At 48.8% G+C, this 12944-nt stretch overlaps 1 protein-coding gene and 1 non-coding gene across 6 annotated transcripts in view; both read right to left on the bottom strand.

The window, feature by feature from the left end:
* The window catches only part of Gng7 (G protein subunit gamma 7), a 114193-nt gene that overhangs the window by 38811 nt on the left and 62438 nt on the right, over positions 1-12944 (bottom strand). The gene's annotated exons all lie outside the window — the stretch shown is intronic.
* LOC141417083 (small nucleolar RNA SNORA70) lies at positions 1748-1882 on the bottom strand. Its single transcript, XR_012441707.1, has one exon. It is a non-coding gene; the product is annotated as a small nucleolar RNA SNORA70 (small nucleolar RNA).

The raw sequence follows: 12944 nt of genomic DNA, 5'->3' as shown, positions 1-12944 counted from the left end.
TTCTGAGGTGATTTGTATTTTTTCCTGGGTGTCTGACTCCTTCCCTGCAGGCTACCTCTGATTCTTTGTGGAACCAGCCAAACATAAAGAAATCAACACAGAACTGAGTTCTGGCTGTGTGCACAGAGCCACTCTCCTGAGGGGGTTGTGTGTGTGTGGAAGGAATACAAGGACAGGTGGTGCCTGCCCACAGCAGTAGCTCAGGTTTTGTCCAGACCTCATCCAGAGAACCTGGGAGTAAAGTCACCTTTTGCTGTCCCTGTCAACCTCTGTCTCCCCCTGAGGACACAAGCCCGGGTCGTTCTCTGCACTGGGCATCCTGTGCCCTGGAGGGTGCTGGGCAGTGTCCCCCCATGCCCGCAGCTGGAGAAACTCCAAGTTGAAAGTCATGTAGTTGGGAAAGGGGTGCAGTGGGGCCTCCACCCCTTGTCTCCTGATTCCTGGGGGCTGTGATGATTCAGATCCCAGATTGACCTCCCCCTGCATGGAAAACCACCAGCCTGGCTCTGCGCCAGCATCCCTTGTCTTTCTGTCCCTTGTCTGGGAGAGGCCAGGAAATGGCTGGAAGAGGGAGCAACGGTTAAACGGAAAAGCATCTCAAGAATGCAAGTCACTCCTCACAGCCCTGTGCCTGCTCTGGGGGTCCCCTTCTGTCTGCTGGAGCCCCCACACCTGCAGGATTCGTGCCAATGCCAGGACAGGGCCAGACGCGGGGGCCAGGCAGGGGTGGCCAGGACACGTCTGCGTTTTGCAAGTTCACAGTTGCCCGACCTTAACCAATGCAGTGGGCCGCGCCCAGCAAGGCTGCTCCAGGCCAGGTCACCATGGCCTGTGACTTGGGGTAACGGGCGGGTTACTGGATGGGCATGGCAGCCAAGTGCCACACACGGGGCAGGAGGGGGTGGCACTTAAACCCATAAAACCAGTGACATTTACTGTCCCACAGAACTGGAGCCCAGACTAGGAGGGCCAGATCTGCAGCGCCTCATCCTCCCGAGGCTCCAGGGAGGTCCTCCCTGCCTCTGCCGGCGTTCTGGGCTCCTGGCGTCCCTGACCTTGTGGCCTCCTTGGACACCCAGGACTCTCCACTGGGACTTTTTTTTTTTTTTTGGCAGAACTGGTTTGAACTCAGGGCCTTGTACTTGCACAGCAGGCACTCTACCACTAAAGCAGCCCTTTCTGCTCTAGTTATTTTTAAGATAGGGTCTCACATTTTTGCCTGGGCTGGTTTGGACTTCCATCCTCCCACATCCACCTGACATGTAGTTGGGATCAGACACAATGCCTGGCTTATTTTCTGAGATTTTTTTTTTTTGTAAGTAGTCAGGATGATTTATTGTTGCGCATGATTAAGGTGATTAAGGAGGGAACAGCACAGTGGGAACCCTCATGAGTGCAGGGCTCGCCACTTATCCAGGGGACCACAATTAGGGATATATTTGACCCCACAGCCATCAGGGATGAGCTGCTTCTCAGCTACCATGTCTTCAAATTCATCTGCATTAAACTTGGTAAAGCCCCACTTCTTTGAGATGTGGATCTTCTGGCAGCCAGGGAACTTGAACTTGGTCCTGCGTAGGGCCTCAATCACATGTTCCTTATTCTGCAGCTTGGTGCGATGGACATGATTACCTGACCAATGTGAACCCTGGCCACTGTGCCCTGGGGCTTCCCAAAGGCACCCCGCATACCTGTCTGGAGCCTAGATAGGGGATAGTGTGAGATCAGAGTCACATACACGCTGGAAACCTGTTTCCAAGGTCCCTTAGAGCAACCTACACAAACAACAGGCTGCATACACTACCAAGGAGGCTGCTGTCTGCAGTCACTGCACATCAGGTCCCTATGAGTAAAGGAAACTGGTCGGTTTAATTGGCTGCAATTTTCTGAGATTGTTGTCGGTCTTACTAACATTTTTCCAGGCTGGTCTTAAACCCTGATCCTCCCAATGTCAGTCTTCTAAATGGCTGGGATTACAGGCATGTACCACCATGCCCGGTTCCACCACCACACCCAGTTCCACTGGGACTTCTTAAATCTTTTTCCTGTGGCACTGGTCCACAGAGTACAGACTCAACATCATGGAGCAGGTAGAACAGGCAATTAGGGAGGAGGGAGCTAGACACTACTGGGGTTTGGGGCCAAACCCATCAACTGAGGTGCTCCCCGCCCTCCCCACCTGTGCCCCAACATTTGCCACTTCTGGCCTCTCCTCCACCCTGTTCTGTAGAGGGAAGGGTCACCCTGGAGGTGTCCTGTAGCTTTCTGTGCTTTTTTCAGGGCTCACAGTCCCCTAGTGTCATGACCCTTACAGAAATCCACTTTGGCCAGGCCCCCTCCTCACAGGTGTCTTCCTGGGCAACCACAGCCTGAGAGGCCACATTAATCTCTGCTCAGTCCCTTCCTGCTCCTCCCCCACAGGGTTTTTCTTAAGGTGGAAGGGCACTGAGGACAGGCTGTGGCTGAGGGGTGGGGCGTGGGGGCCCCTTGCTGGTTGGTCCCTGATGGTCACCAGACATGGTAGTAGAGCTGTATCCAAAGCCAAGCTTCCTGTGAACCTCAGTGCTAGCCACTGTGTGGCTCTGTGCCCTGTTTGGTGGGGATGGGTTTCTCTGGGACATATTTAGGTGACATGTCCCTGTCCTTGAGTGTGGGGACTACATGACACATTCCTACCCCAGCACACATGGGGTGCTGACTGGGTCCCCCTCACTCCACATCCCTCAAGGGAACTTGGACCAGGCTGCCCATCCTGACATGGTGGAAGACGCTAGGGCTCAGGCTGGCACAGCTCCAGGCTAAACTGTGAAAGTTTTCACTGCGTGACACGTGGCCCCTCACGTCTTGTGGTAGGGCATAGAGAATGTTTGGATGAGAAATGCTTTGGTGGTAAGGGAGGGGGTGGGGGCAGGGGGGAGAAATGAACCAAGCCTTGTATGCACATATGAATAATAAAAGAAAAATGAAAAAAAAAAGAAAGAAATGCTTTGCCATACATGGCTATTTGGAACAAAAATTTGAGGTCCTTAATATATAAAGAGCTCCAGAAGTCAACAAAAAGTGAAGGAAACAGCTTAATTAATGTGGACTCCTAGATGCAGTCATGGGAAAGAAAAAGCATTCTGATGGAAGAACACGGTAGATCTGAATCAGCCCTGGACTGGATCAATAGCCTGGCAGAGGCAAGAGTTGCCTTCTTGGTTTTTGTAAATGTTCTGTGGCCAGGGAGGCTGGGTGGAAGGTGGAAAGGAACTCTCTGTACTATTTTTGGGCTTCTTCATGCAAATTCTCAAAAAATTAACTGCATAATGTGGACACAAAAGTCCATAAGAAGCACTCTAAATGAGTGTCATGAAAAGTTTCAAACTCTAATAATCCCCTCCAAATTATACATAATACAATGAGATGTTATTTTTAGTCCTTGACTGTTCAGGACCTATGGGGAGGGTGGAAATAGAAGAATATTCTGGGAAGTGACTCTTTATTTTTTTTGGTTTGACCAGCATTTGAACTCAGGGCTTTGCACTTGCAAAGCAGGTACTCTACCATTTGAGCCACACCTCCAAGTCCATTTATTTTGCTCTGGTTATTTTGGAGATGGGGTCTTGAGAACTACTTGCCCAAACTGGCCTCGAACCTCATTCCTCCAGATTCAGCCTCCCAAGTAACTAGAATTACAGGTGTGAGCTGCTGGTGCCCAGGGGGAAGCGACTCTCGTGCAGGGGTGGGTATCCACACATTTGAGCTGTGGTATGGTTTATAAAGGCTAGAAAAATACAACAAACAGCTTGGATGTCCAGTCAAAGGAGACTGATTAAATATCTATGGTACAAGCCAGGCATGGTTGTGCATGCCTGTAATCCCAGCAACTCAGGAGGCTGAGGCAGGAGGATTTTGAGTTCAAAGAGGGCCTGGGCTACATAGTGAGACCCTGACTCAAAAAAGGATTAAAAAAAATCTATGGCATATTCATAAGATAAAACAGAAAGAGCAATTCAGAAGGATGTTTGCAGATCTGTGCTTAGTAATGTGGAAAGATGTCCAGGACACATTGCTAAAATCAAAAAAGTAGATTAAAGAACAGTAGAAATTGCAGATCCTATTATTATTTGGAAAAGTATAAATAAAAAAAAATATATATATATGCGTGTGCGCACATCTGTGTGATGTACACATACACATTTAATAACACATATGTTTGGAAGAACCAAAAGTAGTTATAGATCCTTGGAGAAAAGCCTGATTCCAGAGAAAAATTACAAGATATTTCTGGAGTGCTTTATGTGCCAGGAAGTAAGGAAGCTGAAAGTTCCTACAAGGCAGGGGTGTGGCCTCGTACAAGGCTCTGGTTCCATCTCCAGCACTGAAAATACAGTGACAATCATAGCAATGTAGCAAGCCAGGCGCGTGGCATATATCTGCAATCCCAGCTTCTTAGGAGGCAGAGGCGGGAAGATCACAAGTTCCAGGCTGGCCTGGGCAAAGTCACAGAGACCTTGTGTCAAAAACAAAGTATAAAAGCAAAAGGGCTGGGGGTGTGGCTCAGCAGCAGAATGCTTGTCTAGCAAGCTCAAGGTCATGGGTTCAATCCCCAGTACCACCAAAAAGGAGAATTTTTGTAGTGTGCCATAAGGTCACAGAAGCCGGCTTGCAGGGGCTCCTACTGGCAGATATGGGGCATTCAGATGAAAATACTCATGGAGGACTGAAGGGAGGGAGTGAAAGCTCTTCCCATAGCACAATGCCATGTCTAAAGGAAAGACAAAGTTAGAAAATCATTAACTGACCCTACTACCACAAAGTCGAATGAGGAACAGAACACTTGCATAGTCTCGAGATGTCTTCCTACAGTTACTTATTAACTATGAGGGAAGAAGAATTTTACAGTAGCGAAATGTACCATCTAATCCAAGCGGTCACAGCTCACATCCACAGGAATGGAACATTTGGACATCATGGGCTGCAACAGACACACCACTTCTAGGGGAGGCCTGCCCAAATGCACACGCTCTATCGCATGGTGGGGAAACATAAGATAATCCCTAACAGGGTCCGGCTACATAGTGACTAGCTATGAATGTCAAGGTCAAGAGAGACCAAATGTCAAAGTCAAGAATTATCCAATGCCAGGGGGCCGGGGGCAGTGGGGCACGTCTGTAATCCCAGATCTTGGGAGGCAGAGGCAGGAGGATAGAGTTTAAAGCCAGCCTGAACTCTGTACTAGATAGACCCTATCTAAAAAAAAAAAAGGAAAACCCAAGTGTCAAGGTCAGGAGATGGACAAGTCACAGCAAGGGGACATAATGAGAGCCTGTGAGGGATTGCCAAAGAGGAAGAGGGCTACGGAGAGCCTGTGCGATGGCCATGCATTAGGTGACGCCTGTCAATGTGATGCTTTGCGGTTACACGGGAAGCTGTCCACGTTCTTAGGATGTATTCAGGGGAAAGGGAAATGATGTGTCCAGCTTGATTTCGATTGGCTCAGAATAAATTAATATGCATATACCTATTTACGTATACAATCATGCCTATGTAACTATATGCAAACACCTCCTGATAGTGGGGGTTTTTCCTCCCTGGTACTGAGGATGGAGCCCACGCCCTCAAGTTCTATCACTGAACCACATGCAGTCTTTTTCTAAAAGATTTTATTTTTTGGAGTCAGGGTCTTGTTTTGTAGCCCAGGCCAGGCTGGCCTCCAACTCAGGATCCTCTTGCCTCAGCCCTCTGAGTACTGGATTACAGGCATGCACCACTACGTCTGGCCCAAGATAAAAATTCAAAATACAGATTCTATTGAACGTGTGTCATGTTCTTGTCATTGTAAAGTGGAAAACTCAGAAGTTGAACCATCCTAAGCTGGGGACCACCTGTACACTATGACATATGTATCTTACATACACACAGGCACACACGCATGCATCTGTACACATGTGAATACACACACATCAAGCAATAGAGTGAGAAACACAGCCAGAAAGAACAAAGCAAATGGGACAGATGTAAACAACTGGCAAATTTTAGTGGAAAGAGCACGTGGAGTTCCTTGTACTATTCTTGCAGCTTTCCAACTGGAACCACGTGGAAAACAGACAGAAGGGAACAGCCTGGAAGTTATATTAATGTGGTTTTCCCCAAATGGGCCAGCTGTGGAATTTGCATTTTTTTAAGTGGGGTTGCCTTTCACAGTCTATAAAATCCACCTATTCAAGTGCACCAGTCAAGGGATTTTCCAGTACCCTTCCTTCTAGCTTGTCTGGGTTTTCTGAAGTTCTTTCTTTTTTGTGGTGCTGGGACTTGAACTCAGGGCCTACACCTTGAGCCACTCCATCAGCCCATTTTTGTGATGGGTTTTTCTGAGATAGGGTCTTGCAAACTATTTGCCCTGGTTGGCTTCAAACCACGATCCTCCTGATCTCTGCCTCCTGAATAGCTAGGATTACAGGCATGAGCCACCGGCACTGACCTTTGAGGGTTTTTTTATTGGTTTGTTTTGTTTTTTAAAAACAATGACCCAGTCTTGTATTAACATGAATTAGCAAGAAAGCAAGTCTTTTGACTTTTTTTGAAAGTGACTTTCTGCCCTTTTGTGGATGGTGGAGCTGGGATCAGGCCAGGAATGTCACCCTGGGCTAGGTGCAGCTCTGGTGATGGAATGAGATCCAGGAAGAATGACAGCTCACACGGTCACCACCCGGCCAGCACTAGCCCCAGCCTGAGGACCACTGTTGGTACAGGTGCCCAGGCAGCTGCATTTGTCACCTGGGGTGGCCGTTAGGGTCCTGATGACTTTGCCATCCGCTCACAGGCCATAAATGCAGCATGAAGGCTGCAAACGGGAGCCTGAGTAGGCACATCTGTCCTGGGGAGGGACAAACCATGGGGGAGTGGGGTCTGCAGACAGGCAACCAGTGACCTCACGTCCGCTTATCTCCAGGCTCAATTGAGGCTGAGAGGGACAGTGCGGAGGAAGAATGGTCATGGGTTCTGCAGATGGACCAGTTCAAGTGCAAATCCCAGTCCTGACATTTATCAGCCAAGGGGAGCTCCGATTTATTTCTTCCAATAAAAAAGGATTGGAATTCCCATGCACGCACATACACCTCAGTGGTAATCAGAATGAACCTCACGTATGAATCCAATTCAACACACCCCAAAATCCTACTTTCAGTGGAGAAGTCGGCGTGCACAGCCAGCATGCAGTGATCACAGGAACAGGTCATGTGGATGCCATGTATCCTTGATGATGTGACAAGAAGGCACTCGACCTGTGAGGTCCTCCTCGCCAAAACCCATAACCTCAGTGTGATTCAAAGCACCATGAAAAATACACTATTGGGGTGCGGTATCTGTCTTTCAAGCTGTCAAGGTACCAGACACAAGGAATATCCACTATCACAGCCCATCAGAGCCCAAAAAGTGACATTTAATGAAGTCCTGTGGGGTCCTCGTGAAGCTTTTTCCCACTGCACTATGCACACTAGGCTGGTCCTTCTCTGTGGGATATCCGGGCTCCGCACTGAGCAGCATCCCTGGCCTCTACCCACTCCGTGCCAGGACCTCCCCAGTTGTGACAGCCATGCATATTTCCAGACATGGCCCATTATCCCTGGGGGTGGAGGTGGGGGAAGAATGGCCTCCAGGTAAAGGCTCCTGAGTGACAGACCCCACCATGGCACCTCGTAACAGCTGAAGATCCCGGAAGCTGCAGTAGGTACAAATGCCATGACATCCTTCCTGAGCTCTAGGACTTAGGCTCCACTTGGACCAAACCATCTCCAGAGGGACCCCAGGTGTGTTCCATGTCCTTAGATCCACCTGCACACCCTGCATGGAGAGGAAAGTCCCACATCTCACAAGTCCTGTGCAGAGGGACAGACAGCTCCTCTGTGGTGGTTCTGGCTAATGACAATCCCAGCTGCTGAGAAGTGGCTGCAGAGGTGGGGAAGTAAGTTTCCAGGGGCCCAGGAGCTGTCACATCTGACGCCTAGCCATGGGAACAGCAGAGGCTTCAGTTAGCTGTGACCCCAAGGAAGAGGGACACACAGGTCACCCCCACCTAACGGCCACAGAGAGCCGGGGGGGGGGGGTGGCAGAGCCATTATGGCACTCAGGCGCTTCACAGGAAGTCATGAGACTGAGGTCACCTCATGCCAGTCACTGACGTGTGAGAAGGAGCAAGGCGTTGTCTTGGCCTCAGGGTGCTGGCTGCCTGACTAACACACATGCAACTGAGTCCAGGGTCCCGTGGATGACCCTTGGGGGCTATTCCCGCCTTCCAGCCCCTAGATGCTTCTCAAGGGGGGAGTCATGGGAGGGGGATAAAGGAGAATGACGGAGGGGTGAACTCAACTATGATACATTGTAAGAACTTCTGTAAATGTCATGGTGTTCCCCAGTACACAGTTATATGATAAGATAAATAAATAAAAAAGGGGAGGGAGAGTCACCTTAGCCAGGGACTCTCTGAACATTGTACCCACAAGGCCAGGTCGTTCTCTGCACCTGCAGGGCACTGAGCAGTGTCTCTGACTTCCACCCACTCCATGCCAGGAGCACCCCAGTTGTGACGGTCACACCTGTCCTAAGATACCACCTGGGGGCAGAATCACCCATTTTGAGAACCTCTGGGTCAGAGGACTCCATGGACCCCAGGAGATTTCTGCACCCATGACCACCAGCCCTGCGGGGGTCCTGGGATGCTGTCCACATTGACACCCGCATGCTGAGTGGGGAGGCAGGTCAGCTCTGCACTGCCACTAGTGGATTCTGGTTTTGGTGGAGGGAGAGCAAGGACTCTCTCCCTCAGCACTATGGACACATGAGGCTGCACTGTTTTTCTAAGTGTCCGTCAATGGCTGGATGGATAAAGAAAATGTGGTATGTGTACACAATGGAGTGCTATTCAGCCATAAAGAAGAATGCGTTCCTATCATGTGCAACAACACGGGTAGACCTGGAGGATATCACGTTAGGTAAAACAAGGCAAGCATAGAAAGACAAGTCCCGGTCTCACTCATATGTAGAAGTAAACATCCATGGTCTGCCACAAAACACCCATGAGCTGAATCCAGAAACACAGAAAAGGTTTCAATGCCATAGTCAAGTGGGACGTATCCCAGAAAGTCAAGGTTAAGTTTACATTCAAAAGTCAATGGAAGCTGGGTGTGGTGGCTCATACTTGTAGTCCTAGCTATTTGGGAGGCTGAGGCTGGGAAGATCGAGGTTCGAGGTCAGTCCCAGCAAATAGCTCATGAGACCCCCATCTCCAAAATAAGCAGAGCAAAATGGATTAGAAGTGCAGATCAAGCAGGAGACTGCCTGCTTTGCAAATGAAAAGTCCTGAGTTCAAACTCCAGTCCCACCATAAAGAAAAAAAAAAGTTCATCAGTACTGTCCTACACGTGGTTAGTATAAAGGTCACGATCCTTTCACTAGATGCAGACAAACTTCCATAACACTCTGTGACCCTGGAATGCAGGGGACTTCCTCAAGAGTTAAGAACTCCACAGCTGCCCTTGAACTGGACCATGAAAGATGGTCAAGTTGCTGAGACCATGACACGGATGCCAGCTCTCGCTGCTCCTGTTTAACATGGTTCCAGAAGTTCCAACAGGCTAACTGAGCAAGAAAAGGAAACAGAGGGCATGAGTTGGGGATGGAAGAGGAAAAATCACCTCTCTGTTTGCATCTGGCCCAAGCTGGTGGACAAGGCCCAGGGTACACGCTGCAGAAGCGGGACGGTGCTGGACAGGCTGCTGGGAAATCCAGTGAGGTCCTGAGCTCATGGGGTCATGGGGCAGACGACAGCGGGAGGGAATGGTGTTGTTTGTGCTGGATTGTGATTGGCTGAATCGCAAGTGATCTTTGTGTCCTAATCAGCCCCCTGGGGACCAGGATAAGGGCATCAGACCAGACAACCATGCCTCAGCAGAGGGACAGGTAGCAAACGGCCTCTGAAGGCGTCATGACTGTCATGACGTTTGTTTTTCTTTTCAGTCGACAGCTGGACAATCTCAAAGAGCTGGGCAGCTGGTCAAAGGGCTGGTCCCTCTGGCTGGGAAAGGACGGGAGCCCAGGGCGGCCACAGCTGGACGCCAGCCCTGAGCAACTTTCTTAACTCCTGGGCCATATTTCTTCTCCTTCCATCTCTGACCTTTGCTCCCAACTGCCTGCTGACGTAACTGGCCTTGGTCACCTCGTGGGAACTCCAAGCTCAGGGTGACCAGCCCATCCTGGTTGACCTGGGAATGCTCTGGTATAAGCACCCAAGGCCCGTTTTCCCAGGACGGTGGGCCACACCATACCCTCCATCAGGTGTCACCTTTCTGGGGAAGCCAGCTTCTCTCCCCTGCCACACTCAAGTGTGACCAATGACGCTGTAATCTTTCTTTTGATGCTCAGATGTGACATGGTGTCTCTGCTGTGCCCTGGCACTGCCCAGGTCCTAGATCTCTATCCCTGTGGACTGTCCAACACCCCCAGTCATTCCTGCCACCTGTTTGTGTGCCCCTCCTCCCTGTCCAGGAGAGGGGCACAGTAAGGCCCGTGGAGCACTGGTGAGCACCTGGGTCCTGCACACCAAGGGTGGCATGATGACCACAGTCACTGAAAACTTCATCGAATGCACACTGCCTTGAGGACAGGGTGCTCGGTGAGAGAAGCAGACATACAAGTCCCCACAGCGTGCGGCTTCATTGACAGGAAATGTCCAGAACAGAAGATTACAGAAACAGGAAGTGGACTCGTGGGGGGCAGGAGCTAGGGAGGGATGGGGTGACTGCTTGTAGGGACAGGGCTTCCTTTTGGGGTAATGGAATGTTCTAGAACTAGATAGTGGTGATGGCTGTAAATTGTGTCACTATGTCACAAACCATGGAATTATACACATAAAATGGTGAATCTTTTTTATTATTCATTTAAATAAATTTTTTTTATTATTCATTTATTCACATGTGCATACATTGTTTGGGTCATTTATCCTCCCTGCCCCCCCCACCCTAGAGTAAATAAATTTTATTTCAATTAAAGTGTCGTAAAATAAACAATTGTCAAGAGATTAAGCCATTCATCCAAATGTACTTTTCAAATGCATTGTTTGTTAAAAGCATTATTAAGAATAAAACTAAGTTCTATGCAAAAACTAGAACAAGTAAAGAATGTGGGAGGCCAGCATTCAATTTTCCTCTTTTGGGCATAAAAACATTTCCCCAAATTTTATAGATGAGGAAACTGAGGTTTAGAAATGAAAGAATAATGTGAATTATGTCCCAAGAGAGTCCACGTCCATACCTATGCCTCGCTATCTACCTACTGACCCACCCATCTGTCCATCCACCCATCCACCCACCCACCCACTCATACACCCAACCATCCACCTATCCATCTGCTCACCCACCCATCGTCCACATACACATTGGAAATGCTAGGATTGCAACTAGAATTCAGGACTTGTGAATCCCAGTCCAGGACGACTCTTATTCTTTTAAAAACATCAACAGCTATTTAATTTTCCAGAGCTGAGCATGATCACGAGGACCCCGTTCTCTGGGTTCCTGATGCTCTTGGTAACTTAGCAACTCAACATCTCTCAGAACACACAGGAGCCTTCTCAAACAGTACGCGCCACTCACAACAGAACACCCCTCACTCCAAGGCTTGTGTGACCCCGTGATGCAGAAGCTCAAAATAACAACCCTCCCCGCCATTTCTTATAGGATTTGCAAGGAGTACTCCTATGTGCCAATTACATTTGCAAAAATACTCTCCAGCCTCCAGGCACCCTGTCCCATTTTCTCTCCTGCAAGACAACAATGACACACTGCAGGATGACTGGCAAGGCTGACCTCAGCACTCTACAGATTGCACAGTGCAGTCCAGTAGCAAGGGCTGCTGGGTGTTGCCTGTGTCTCCACAGACCAACGTAGGCAGGAGAGTGTCAGGGCAAAGCTCACTTTGGGAAGAGAGTGGGAGTGGCATTTAGAAAGAAAAACACAGCCGGGTGCTGGTGGCTCATGCCTGTAATCCCAGCTACAGCTGGTTGGGTGGATGGAGGCAGAGATCAGGAGGATCGCTGTTTGAAGCCAGCCCAGGCAAATAGTCTGCAAGACCTATCTCAAAAAAAAAAAAACAATACAACAAAAAAACAATACAAAACAGGGCTGGTGGAGTGGCTCAAGTGGTAGAGTAGCTGCCTAGCCAGCGTGAGGCCCTGAGTTCTCAACTCCAAGTATGGAGTTGCAGGGGTGAAACACTGTGCATCAAAAGCCACTCAACAGACTGAAAGAGTGGTTCATGGAATGGGAGAAAATACAAGCAAATGCATTTGCACACTATTGCATGTATGGTAATATTTTCATATATATGGATGCATTTGCATACATGCAGATATATTTGCATGTATGCAAATATACATTACTCCTATATCTGATAAGGGATTCATATCCACAATATATAAAGAACTTAACAACTCAGCAACAACACTACAGTCAATTAAGAACTGGGCAAAGACAGACCCAGGTAAGAACAGGAAGGACATTTCTTCAATGATCACATATGAAAGTCACAAAACACACAAAATGATAGTCACCAGGTTCGTCACATGAGTTAGAATCATAGAAAGATGCAAATCAGCTCTGCAGTGGGATACCACCTCACATCCATTAGGATGGCTATTACGAAACCAAAACTAACCAACCAAACAAAAAACCAGAAAATAAGAAGGGGTGACATGGGTGTGAGGAATTTGGAAGCCTCGCACATTGTGGGCGGGATCATGAAATGGTGTGGCCACTGTGGAAAATCATTTGGAGGTTCCTCAAAAAATAAAAATAGAATCACTGATGACCTAGCAACTCCACTGCCAGGTGCATATGCAAAGGACTTGAAAGGGACTTGGAGAGACACTTGAACACCCATGTTCCTATCAGCATGACTCCCCATAG

This window comes from Castor canadensis, chromosome 14 (assembly GCF_047511655.1).
Source record: "Castor canadensis chromosome 14, mCasCan1.hap1v2, whole genome shotgun sequence".
NCBI lineage: Eukaryota > Metazoa > Chordata > Mammalia > Rodentia > Castoridae > Castor > Castor canadensis.
Note: the sequence above shows the minus strand (reverse complement) of the source record. Positions and strands in the feature narration are given on the sequence as shown.